This window comes from Heterocephalus glaber, unplaced genomic scaffold, assembly GCF_053883595.1.
Source record: "Heterocephalus glaber isolate CG9 unplaced genomic scaffold, H.glaber_assembly_v1.0 deba00001509, whole genome shotgun sequence".
NCBI classification, from domain to species: Eukaryota; Metazoa; Chordata; class Mammalia; order Rodentia; family Bathyergidae; genus Heterocephalus; species Heterocephalus glaber.
In genome coordinates this window covers 8,180,930-8,192,208 of record NW_028258325.1, presented here as the reverse complement: position 1 = coordinate 8,192,208, position 11,279 = coordinate 8,180,930, and the positions used below count along the sequence as shown (strand labels likewise).

General features: G+C 40.7%; 1 pseudogene; it reads right to left on the bottom strand.

Annotated features, from left to right (window-relative positions):
• Positions 1–7,117: 7,117 nt before the first annotated feature.
• LOC147825058 (uncharacterized) lies at positions 7,118–8,544 on the bottom strand (annotated as a pseudogene).
• Between the last annotated feature and the right edge of the window lie 2,735 nt (positions 8,545–11,279).

The following is an 11,279-nucleotide window of genomic DNA, read 5'->3' as shown; positions in this document are numbered from 1 at the left end:
ATTAGGAGATCTCAGTGTCTCTCCACTTTTCTCTGGGATGGCTTCCTGTTTAGACCCTGTTTTTCTTCTGGCAGCAAAGATCTCTACTTCTCACAATCAAATCAAATCAATTATAATCCCAGAGAAAAGAATATGGCTTTCTCTTTCCAGTCATCTACTCCAAAACTCTGTGACTACTCAAATCACCTCACCTCGGTGCCTTCCCAGACCAGCCATCATTCCTATCCTTGGCCAATCATGGCTATGGTGAAGTTTCATGATTGACAGCCTTATTAGAATTACACCAAGCAGAGAAAGGGAAACTCCAGACTGGAAAGCAGGGCAGAAAGTAGCAGATATCCATGGCACCGGATTTAGCTTCTTTATCAAAATATAATTTAGAATTTCTGGCTTCCTGGTGGATAGAATGGCCTGAAGCCTTTCGTTGTCGTGCTTTTTGGATGTCAAGATTGGAACTTTCAGGCAGGCCTCATCTGTTTTGCCTATATGCCTTCCCAGGAAGGGGTTCTACAGCTTTCAGCAGCTCATTATGCATCTACAGGACCAAGCTGGTGTGAGAAGAACTGGCATGGGGTGCAGTTCTCTGGGTGAATCCGTGAATACTATGGGAGAGGTATGTACCAAGGCATTGAGGGGCAACACTGCACAAGGAAATTCTTAAAGTGCTTTCTGCTTGGAAGACTTTCTTCTTCCTTTTCTGGCTCCCTGGTGCTGAAATATGGCAGATGGGAGGCTTGAAGGCAAAGGTAACATTAGTTGGTTTTAGGGGAGCAGAGGGAAATTTACCTCCAGGTTAAAAACCCCAGTGGAACTTTGTGGCCAAAGGAAGCAGGCAGTGAAACAAATCAAGGGGTGGGTTTGGGAAAGGAAAAAGTTATGCTGGAGGAGGGGGAGGAAGATTCTGCTCTTGTAGTGGGGAGACTTGAATGTCAGCCACACAAAGGTCAGCTCACAGGGTCATAGGATTCCAGTGCTGTGAAAAACCTGAGGCATCACACAGAGAGGGGAAGTGAGGTGCAAAACTGTGAAATAATTCATGCAGAACCCAGTGGACCAGGAGGACAAAAACCAAATCAGAATTCTCTGTCCTCCAGTGCTGCTATCTCTGCTGCATGACACTGCTCTGGCTGGGCAGGCCAAGGTCTCCATGAGACTTTGTGTGCCCTGGGAAAGACCTGCACTCTCCACTTCTCATGTTGTTCCTCTGTCTATGTGGCCCACTCCAGGGAATGAGGAGACTCAATAGAAACACAGACCCAGGAGTGAAGAGTGGAGATATTGCTCAGAAGCTGACCAGGAGACCAAGGATGCAGTAAGGCTGGGCCACTGTTTTCTGGTTTTTATTTACAGTCCCTTTCTCTTTGGTTGTTTTGTTCTGCTACAGCAATAGTATATCACAGACTGAGTAATTCATATAAGCAGAAATTTTTTATCTCATAGCGTTGGAGGCTGAGAAGGCCAATACCAAGGTGCTGGAATCCAGTGAGGCCATCTTGCTTCAGAAACCAGTGGTGGAAGGCAGAAGGACAAGAGAGGGCAAAAAGAGGCCAAACTTGTTCTTTCATAGGAAGTTCATTTCTGCAGTAATGAATCTACTTTTGTGATAATTGCATTAATCAACTCATGTTGGGGGCCCTTCACCTCTTAAAAGTACCACCTCTTAATACTGGTAAAATGGCAATTAAATTTCAATATGAGTCACACCATAGCATCCCTCATCTGGAAAGCCTCCCCAGTGCCCTTCACCTTAGGCATATTTGCTCCAGGGGCTCTGAGGGAGTTAGAAAGAAACAGCATGCACTTTTGACAGTCCTGGTATTGTTCCAAATGAAAATGCCTGCTGTAGAGAAATGCAGATGCTTTCTGCCTATTTGTGCCAAAAAGGTACTCTCCCCCTCCAAAACTGCAAAATTATTAGTTCTTGAAAATGCACCACTCCTGCCCCATTCATTGAAATTCAGTCCAACTCAATTAAAACTTCATGGCAGCCTCCATAAGGGCACAGATGCCCTGGAAAATGATTTTGGGGGTGTTTTCCCTGGCTGTGAATAGTTCCTCGATGTAGAGGCGACCACACACGTGCTTAAAAATGAAAACAGTCCGGATGGTAATGGAGAAATTCAATAATAGCAACTCACATTGCTAGAGCAAGCTGCTTTTCAGGTTAAAGTTTGGTTGGGTTGATCACGAACAGAATATAAACCAGGCTTTGTCTCAGCTGTAAGTGCTCTCTCTGCTCACACATCTTCCCTTGATGCTTGCACTCTTCTATTTGTCTCTGTTTCTCTCTTGGTCTTTAATATCTATGTGCTGGTGACTCAAAAAACCAATTTGGTGGCAGAATGACTCATGCTGTAGATATTCTCATTCCAGACAGTATTTCTGAGGGGTCACAGACTGTCCTGTGAGCTACACCCTGGCCCATTGCATTGGGTACCATCTCCTGTCTACACTGACCTACTTATCACAGAACAGTGTGGCACTCCCAGGTTGGGAGTTCTGAGGCCACTACATTGACCTTTGCTCATTTTATCTCCTTTGTTCAATCACTTCAATCAAGCCTGGCCCTTTCCTGTCTTGACCACAGAATCAGAGTCTAGGTAACTATCTGTTCTTGTCTCCATCCATTAACATCCATCCCACATCCCACTGTCACAACCCTGTGCCCTCTTCTGGTCATGCTGAGCCTCTTTTGAAGTTCTGTGTTTCTTCACCATCTATTACCTTCTTTATCCAACTGGGTTTGTTCCCCTATGTTTGAAAGTGGGTCTTACTTCTAGCTGGGTACATTATTGTTGAGTTCTGGATCATTTATTGTATAATAGATGGATATGTATTGTCAGCTTTAATGATATTATTGAAGTTATTTATTATCAAAACATATGGACTGATAGTTGTGTGTCTTATGCATTATAAGGGATCAAGAGCCTTTTGTTAGTTTGTGGATTTTTATGAACGGAAATTCTCTTCTTAGTGAGCAAGGCTTTTTAGAAGCATATTTAGATACTCAAGTTTCTTTTTTTTTTTTTGCTACCAGGGATCGAACTTGGGACCTTGCACTTTCGAGGCAGGCTGCAGAACCACTGAGCTAAATCCCCAGTCCTTCTCATGGCTCTTTGATTGGATTAAAATTCCCCAGTTGGAAGCCATGGCAGCAGTGTGGACTCTGGAGTCTGCAGGTCTGGGGGTGTAGCTGGGCTCTGATGCTTCTCACCATAGGATGCTGGCCATGGTCCTGTTCTTTGAACACATTGCTCAGGAAAATGATGATGACAATTAAATGCCTACCTCAGGTTGATCATAATGATTTGTTGAAAGTACAAAGCAGTGCTGTCAATAGTGTGAGGTCTGGAGTTAACTGCCTAGGTCACTGATAACAAACATTTTAGAGCTTTCGATGATAACAGTTGGCTGCAGCATGCATGCCATAGGTTCACCACCACTGGCCTAGGAGCATCTCTACCACTCTTTTGGTGACCTTGGGTAAGTTACTTAACATCTCTGAGTCATAGTTTCTTCGTCTATAAAATATCCACCTCAATGCCCTACTGAGGTCCCGAGTCACGTGGAACATGCCAAATCAGCCTGCGCCCCAGCAACAATCCACTGGACCCCCCCCACCCCCCCACTCCTCTATACAGCCACCTGGTTCCATACTACAAAGATGCAGAGGACACCAGACCACCAGACCATGGTACTGAGTCCTGCTGCTCCCGACCCAGAGGTAGGGGCTTCTGAGCCACCATCCCACTGCTCTTGGACCAGAGGAAGGGGCTTCCCAGCCACCATCCCTCCCGCTGCTCCCAGCCCACAGGAAAGGGCTTTTGGGCCACCATCCCTACCGCTGCTCCTGGGCCCTGTCCCACCTTGCCCAGCTCAGAGGAGATAATCCGTGCAGGTGCCAACAGGCCCCGCCCCCCCAGTCAAAATGAGAAAACATGTAAATAAGTCTCAAAACTAGACTTGCAGTTCACCTACAGCAACCCCAAGGGAAATGAGATGGAACACTCTGATATTCAACCACCTAGACCCACTGAACTGGCAACAAAAGGGGATCTGGAAAAAATGAAATCAGAAATCATTTCTCAGATAACAGGAGAAATTGTGCCCCTAGCGCAAGACATGATTAATAAATCTAGAGAGGAGCTGAGGAACATGATGGAATCCCAAGATAGGAAAAAAATGGAATCCGTAAAACAGATGCAAATAGATTTCCAGGACATGAAAAACTCCACTGAAAGTCTACACAGCAGAATGAGCCAATGTGAGGACAGATTGCAGATATAGAAGATAAGATTGCAATTAGTGACCAGGAAAAGAAAAATTACTTCAAAATTATAAGGGAACATGAGAAATCAATCCAGCAGCTGCTAGATGATGCAAAGAAGAATAATATAAGACTGACTGGAGTCAATGAAGAAACAGGAGAGAGTGCAGATGACATAAAAAAATCTCTTCACAGAAATAATGGCAGAAAACTTCCCAAGCAGGGGAAAAGAACTTGACATACAGATAAGTGAGGCATATAGGACTCCAAATAGACTTGATCAAAAAAAAGTCTACACATAGGCATATAATTGTTAAGATTCCAGAAACTCAACAGAAGAACAAAGTTCTATAAGCAGTTAGAGAAAAGAAACAAATCACATACAAAGGAAAGACCATCAGAATCACAGCAGACTTCTCAGCACAAACCATCATGGCAAGAAGAGCTTGGAGTGACATATTCCAAGCCCTAAAAGAAAACAGCCTCCAACCCAGATTGAGGTACCCTGAAAAATTATCTTTCAAAATGGATGGAGAAATAAGATACTTTCATGACAAAGAGCACCTTAGGAACTTCGTGAATACCAAACCAGCACTCCAAAGAATTTTACACAATATCCTAGGAACAGACATTGAGGATCACAACCACAGGAAGCAAAGCAGAAAGAACCCATCTGGCATGACAAGAAATTAAATGTAAAGGGGGAGAACCCAACAAAAAGAAAAAGTCATGGCAATGACAAGTCAATATGTTTCGGTTATAACCATAAACATTAATGGTCTCAATTCACCAATCAAAAGAAATAGACTGGTAGAATGGGTCAAGAAGCAAAATCCAACAATATGCCGCATACAAGAAACACACTTAATTCAAAAGGAAACTCATAGACTGAAAGTTAAAGAGTGGAAAATGATACTCCATGGGACAGGAACCCGAAAAAAAGCAGTAGTAACTATCCTCTTGGCAGATCAAGTAGATTTCAAACCAACACTGATTAAGAGAGACAAAGAAAGACACTACATCCTTGTAAAGGGAAGAATCCAAGAGGAAGAGATGACAATTATAAATACTTATGCACCAAACACTAGTGCACCCAATTATATAAAACAAATACTAACGGACATGAAAAGTCATATATGCACTAATACAGTTGTAGTGGGGGACCTCAACACCCCACTGTCACAAATAGATAGATCAACTAGACAAAAAATAAGTAATGAAATATTAGAATTCAACTGAACTCTTGAACAAATGAACTTAACAGATGTTTACAGAGTTTTCCACCCCACAAAATCAGAGTACACATTCTTCTCAACTGCACATGGGTCATTCTCCAAAATAGACCACATACTCACACATAGAACATGTTTAAGTAAATGAAAAGGAACTGAAGTTATCCCCTGTATAGTATCAGACCATAGTGCGATGAAATTGGAGATCCATAGCAAAAGAAACTCAAAAAATTTCATAAACATGTGGAAATTGAACAACACACTTCTGAATAACCAGTGGGCCACAGAGGAAATTAAAGAAGAAATCAGGCAGTTCCTTCAATTAAATGACAATGACAATACAACATATTGGAATCTATGGGGTACAGTGAAAGCAGTCTTAGGAGGGAAATTCATAGCAGAGAATACGCACATTAGGAAAACAGAATGAGCCCAATTAAACAACCTGATGCTGAACCTCAAGCTTCTAGAAAAAGAAGAACAGGACAATCCCAGAGCTCATACAAGGGAGGAAATTATAAAGATCAGAGGAGAAATCAATGCAAGGCAGACTAAGAGAATGATACAAAAAATCAATGAAGGCAAGAGTTGGTTCTTCGAAAGAATCAACAAAATTGATAAACCCTTTGCCAACCTTGTCAGAAAAAGGAAAGAAAAGGCCCAAATCCATGCAATTAGGAATGAAAAGGATGAAATTACAACAGACCCAGCAGAAATCCAGAGGATCATCAATACCTACTTCCAGAACTTATACGCCAATAAGATGGACAACACAGAAGAAATGGACAGATTCCTAGATACATATGAATTACCAAAGTTGAATGAAGAAGACCTAAAAATTCTAAACAACCCAATATAAACCAATGACATTGAAAATGTAATTAAAAACTTATCAACTAAGAAAAGCCCAGGCCCTGATGGCTTCACTGCTGAATTCTACAAGACATTTAGAGAGGAACTGCTGCCACTACTGTTTAAACTCTTCAATGAAATTGAAAGGGAAGCAATACTCCCAAATTCATTCCTGGAAGCAAGCGTCACCTTGATCTCCAAAGCAGAGAAAGACCCAACCGAAAAGGAGAACTATAGGCCAATCTCACTAATGAACATAGATGCAAAAATCCTCAATAAGATGCTGGCAAACAGAATGCAGAAGATCATCAAGAAGATCATACACCCTAATCAAGTGGGATTCATCCCAGGGATACAGGGATGGTTCAATATACGCAAATCAATCAATGTAATACACTATATCAATAGAGCCAAGGACAAAAACCATATGATTATCTCCATAGATGCAGAAAAAGCATTTGACAAAATCCAACATGCATTTATGAAATCCCTACAAAAAATTGGAATAGATGGTCTCTACCTCAAACTGATAAAAGCCATCTATGAAAAACCAACAGCCAATATCATACTAAATGGTCAAAAACTGAGATCCTTCACACTGAAATCAGGAACAAGACAAGGATGTCCACTATCACCACTCTTGTTCAATATAGTTCTGGAAACATTAGCCACAGCAATAAGACAAGAGAAAGAAATAAAAGGAATAAAGATAGGAAATGAAGAGGTCAAATTGTCATTGTTTGCAGATGACATGATACTCTATATAGAAGACCCCAAGAACTCCACCAAAAGTCTTCTAGACTTAATAACCAAATTCAGTCAAGTAGCTGGTTACAAGGTCAACACACAAAAATCCCCAGTGTGAGTTTGTTCATGTCTTTGACAAGAACTGAGTGTGCTGAAAGCTTTCCCACACTGCTTACATATATAGGATTTCTCCCCAGTATGAGTTTGTTCATGTATTTGACAAGAACTGTGTGTCCTGAAAGCTTTCCCACATTGGTTACATACATAGGGTTTCTTCCCAGTGTGAGTCCTTTCATGTATTTGACAATAACTCTGTGTGCTAAAAGCTTTCCCACACTGCTTAAATATGTAGGGTTTCTCCCCAGTGTGAGTTTGTTTATGTGTTCGACAATGACACTATATGCTGAAGGTTTTCCCCATTGCTTACATATATAGGATTTGTCACCAGTGTGAGTCCTTTCATGTATTTGACAATAATTGTGTCTGGTGAAAGCTTTCTCACAGTGCTTACATGCATAGGGTTTCTCCCCAGTGTGAGTTTGTTCATATCTTCGACAATGACTCTGTATGCTGAAGGCTGTCCCACATTGCTTACATATACAGGGTTTCTCCCCAGTGTGGGTCCTTTCATGTATATGACAATTACTGTGTGTTCTGAAAGCTTTCCCACATTGTTTACATAGGTAGGGTTTTTCCCCCAATGTGAGTTCTGTCATGATTACCAAATGAAGTGTTACTATTTACGGATTTCCAACAGTGTTTATATACATAGGATTTTATCCCAGTGTGAGCTCTTTCATGTTTCTGAATATCATGGTGAGAATTCAAACCTTTTCCACATTGTATATATATATACAGGTATTTATTGTACCATGATTTCTTTCCTGGATTTCAACATCCAACATAGTTGGATGTACTGAAAGCTCTCATGTCTTGCTTATATACAAAGGATTTCTCTTCAGTGGTACTTCCTTCAGTGCAAACACCGTAGGGTTTTCCACATTGTTTATATCCATGGGGTTTTTCTTCAGGATTTGTCCCTGCATGTTTCTGAAAGGACTGAAAGTTGGTGGACTTCTGTTCAAATCCATGGAGCTCATGCGATTTGAGTCCAGTGTTATGTATGATGGGCATGGTCAATGATGAATTACCAGTCAGAGGCTTTGCCCATGTGGGGCTTCCACCTGGTTTTATACCAAGCAGTTTGATTTGCACATTTGTATCAGGAGTCATAAAAATCTTTTCTCCCTGTTGATTCCATAATTTATATTGACAGTATTTATCTACCTCTGCACTTCTTAGATTTTTCCTGTAATTTTTATACTCATCTTCAATTTGCTGGTCATCTATGTTTCTTCCTATGGCAGTCACATTCTGAAAGGTTTCCCACATCACATCTCTGTAGAGCTTATTCTGGGGTGGATCCAACAAAGCCCACTCCTCCATGGTGAAGTTCACAGCCACATCCTCAAAGATCACTGCCTTCTATTTTCAAATTATTATTTAGGAAATAGATCCCTCCTCCTCTGATTGTATTTAGACAGTATTGTGAAACTTGAAACTGATTTCATAGACAAAATATGGGGCCCATGCTGGTCATCCAATTTTGATCCTGTTGATCAGCTTCTGGAATGCTGGGATTCCATGAGCATACCTCTGCACCTGGCGTTGCATGTCTGGAGGGTCTCCCCGGGTGCTTCCCATGCAGCCTGCAGCCAGCAGAAATCCTAAAGCATGGGCAATCTACCCAGCTGGGACTGCTGTCAGCTCAGAGCTCTGGTTCGGGGCTTTGGAGCCCAGAAACAGAACCCTCCTCCAACACACAAAAATCAATAGCTTTCCTCTACACAAATGACAGACTCACTGAGAGAGAAATAGGGCAAATAATTTCTTTCACAATAGCATCCAAAAAACTGAAATACCTAGAAATCAACCTAATGAAAGAAATCAAAGACCTCTTCTCTGAAAACTATGGCACTCTGAAAAGAGAGATTGAAGATGATATCAGAAAATGGACAGACATCCCCTGCTCCTGGGTAGGAAGGATTAATATAGTGAAAATGGCCATACTTCCAAAACTACTATATAGATTTAATGCAATTCCAACTGAGATCCCAGCAGCATACTTCATGGACCTTGAGAAAACAATCCAAAAATTCATTTGGAACAAGAAGAGACCCAGAATAGCAAAAGCAATTCTAGGTAACAGGGACATGGCAGGGGGTATCACAATCTCCAGCCTACAACTCTACTAAAAATCTACTGTGATAAAAACAGCATGGTACTGGCAAAGAAACAGACCTGAGGACCAGTGGAACAGATTAGAAGATGCAAAAACAATGCCAGACACACTCAGCCATCTCATCTTCGATGAAGGAGCCAAACACCCTCCTGGAGGAAAGATAGCCTCTTTAATAAATGGTGCTGGAAAAATTGGGCTTCAAGTTGCCAAAGATTAAAACTAGACCTGTATCTCTCACCATGTACTAAACTAAAATCGAAATGGATTAAAGATCTAAATATTAAAATAGAAACTCTGAACCAGTTGGAACAGAGGTTAGGTAGAACCCTTGAAGACATCGGTGTAGGAAAAGATTTTATGAACAAAACCTCAGTTGCCCATGAACTAGCACAATCAACAAGTGGGATCTCTTCTTATTAAAAGGCTTCTGCGCAGCAAGAGAAACCACCAGCAGTGTGAAGAGACAACCCACAATGTGGGAAAATATCTTCACCTGCTCTTCCTCAGACAAAGGTCTACTATCTCAATCTATAAAGAACTTAAAAAGATCAGACCTCCCAAATTTAAAGACCCAATCCAAAAATGGGCATCTGAAATGAACAGACATTTCTCACATAAAGAAGTAGAAATAGCAAATAAATACATGAAAAAATGTTCAACATGACTGTTCATTCGAGAGATGCAAATGAAAACAACGCTGAGATTCTACTTCACTCCAGAAAGAATGGCTGCTATCATGAAATCAACTAATAACAAATGCTGGCAGGGCTGTGGGGAAAGAGGAACCCTGCTCCACTGCTGGTGGGAGTGTAGACTGGTGCAAGCACTGTGGAAATCAGTATGGAGATACCTCAAAGAACTAGGACTGGAAGTCCCATTTGACCCAGCTATTCCCCTGCTGGGTATCTTCCCCAAAGAATTAAAAGAATCATACCACAGTGATATATATGTGCCCATGTTCATAGCAGCACAGTTTGTGATAGCTAAAACTTGGAAACAGCCCAGATGCTCATCAACTGGAGACTGGACAAAGAAAATGTGGTTTTTAAAAATAAAACGGAGTACTACTCAGCCATGAAAAATGAGAAATTAGAGACATTTTTAGCTAAGTGGATGCACATTGAGGCAATACTCTTAAGTGAAATAAATAGAACACACATGTGTAAAAGACCTTGTTTCCATTTTTTTCCTCTTCTCATATTTTTTCCTTTCCCTTTTTTCCCTTCCCCTACCCCTCCTAATTCCCCTGCTCTTTTATACCTTTTCTTCCTGTACACAATATCAGTTATACATTTTTTAAATTACAATATTAAGATCTAGGAAACATTACCACAGATTTTACAGAATTTAAAAGGATATAGAAAGCATATTACAAAAATCTTTTTTGAAATAAATTTGACAACTTCTAAGAAGTACCTTGGAAGACAAATTAATGAAACTAACTCTGGAGGAAATATAAAATTTGAATAGCACCTGTTAAAGTATATTCCTAGCTTGAAAACCTACCTATATGACAACAGCAGGCTCATAAACATTTTAACTGATAAATTATATCAAACAATTAAAGCAGAAAAAAGAAGGAACACTTCTTCTCTCATTTTAGGAACTCAATATTGTGCTAATCCTAAAACTGGATAAAGATAATAGAAGAAAAAAGTATGAACAAAGATAGAAATTTGTTTAACAAAACAAAGTATTAGAAGTCAGATCTGGCAGGATGTAGAAAGTGGTTTTGTTATAGGGATGGCAGTGTTGGTTCAGCATTGGAAGATCCACCCCCAAAAGTCATCATTTTAACAGAGGAAAGGAAAAAGCCATATGATCCTGTCACTAGTTGGAGAAAACGTATTGGACTAAATTCTACAGCTGTTCATGGTGAAAGCTATCAGGAGCCCAGAAGTAGAACAGAAACTTCTCAACAGATCAAAGACATGTACTC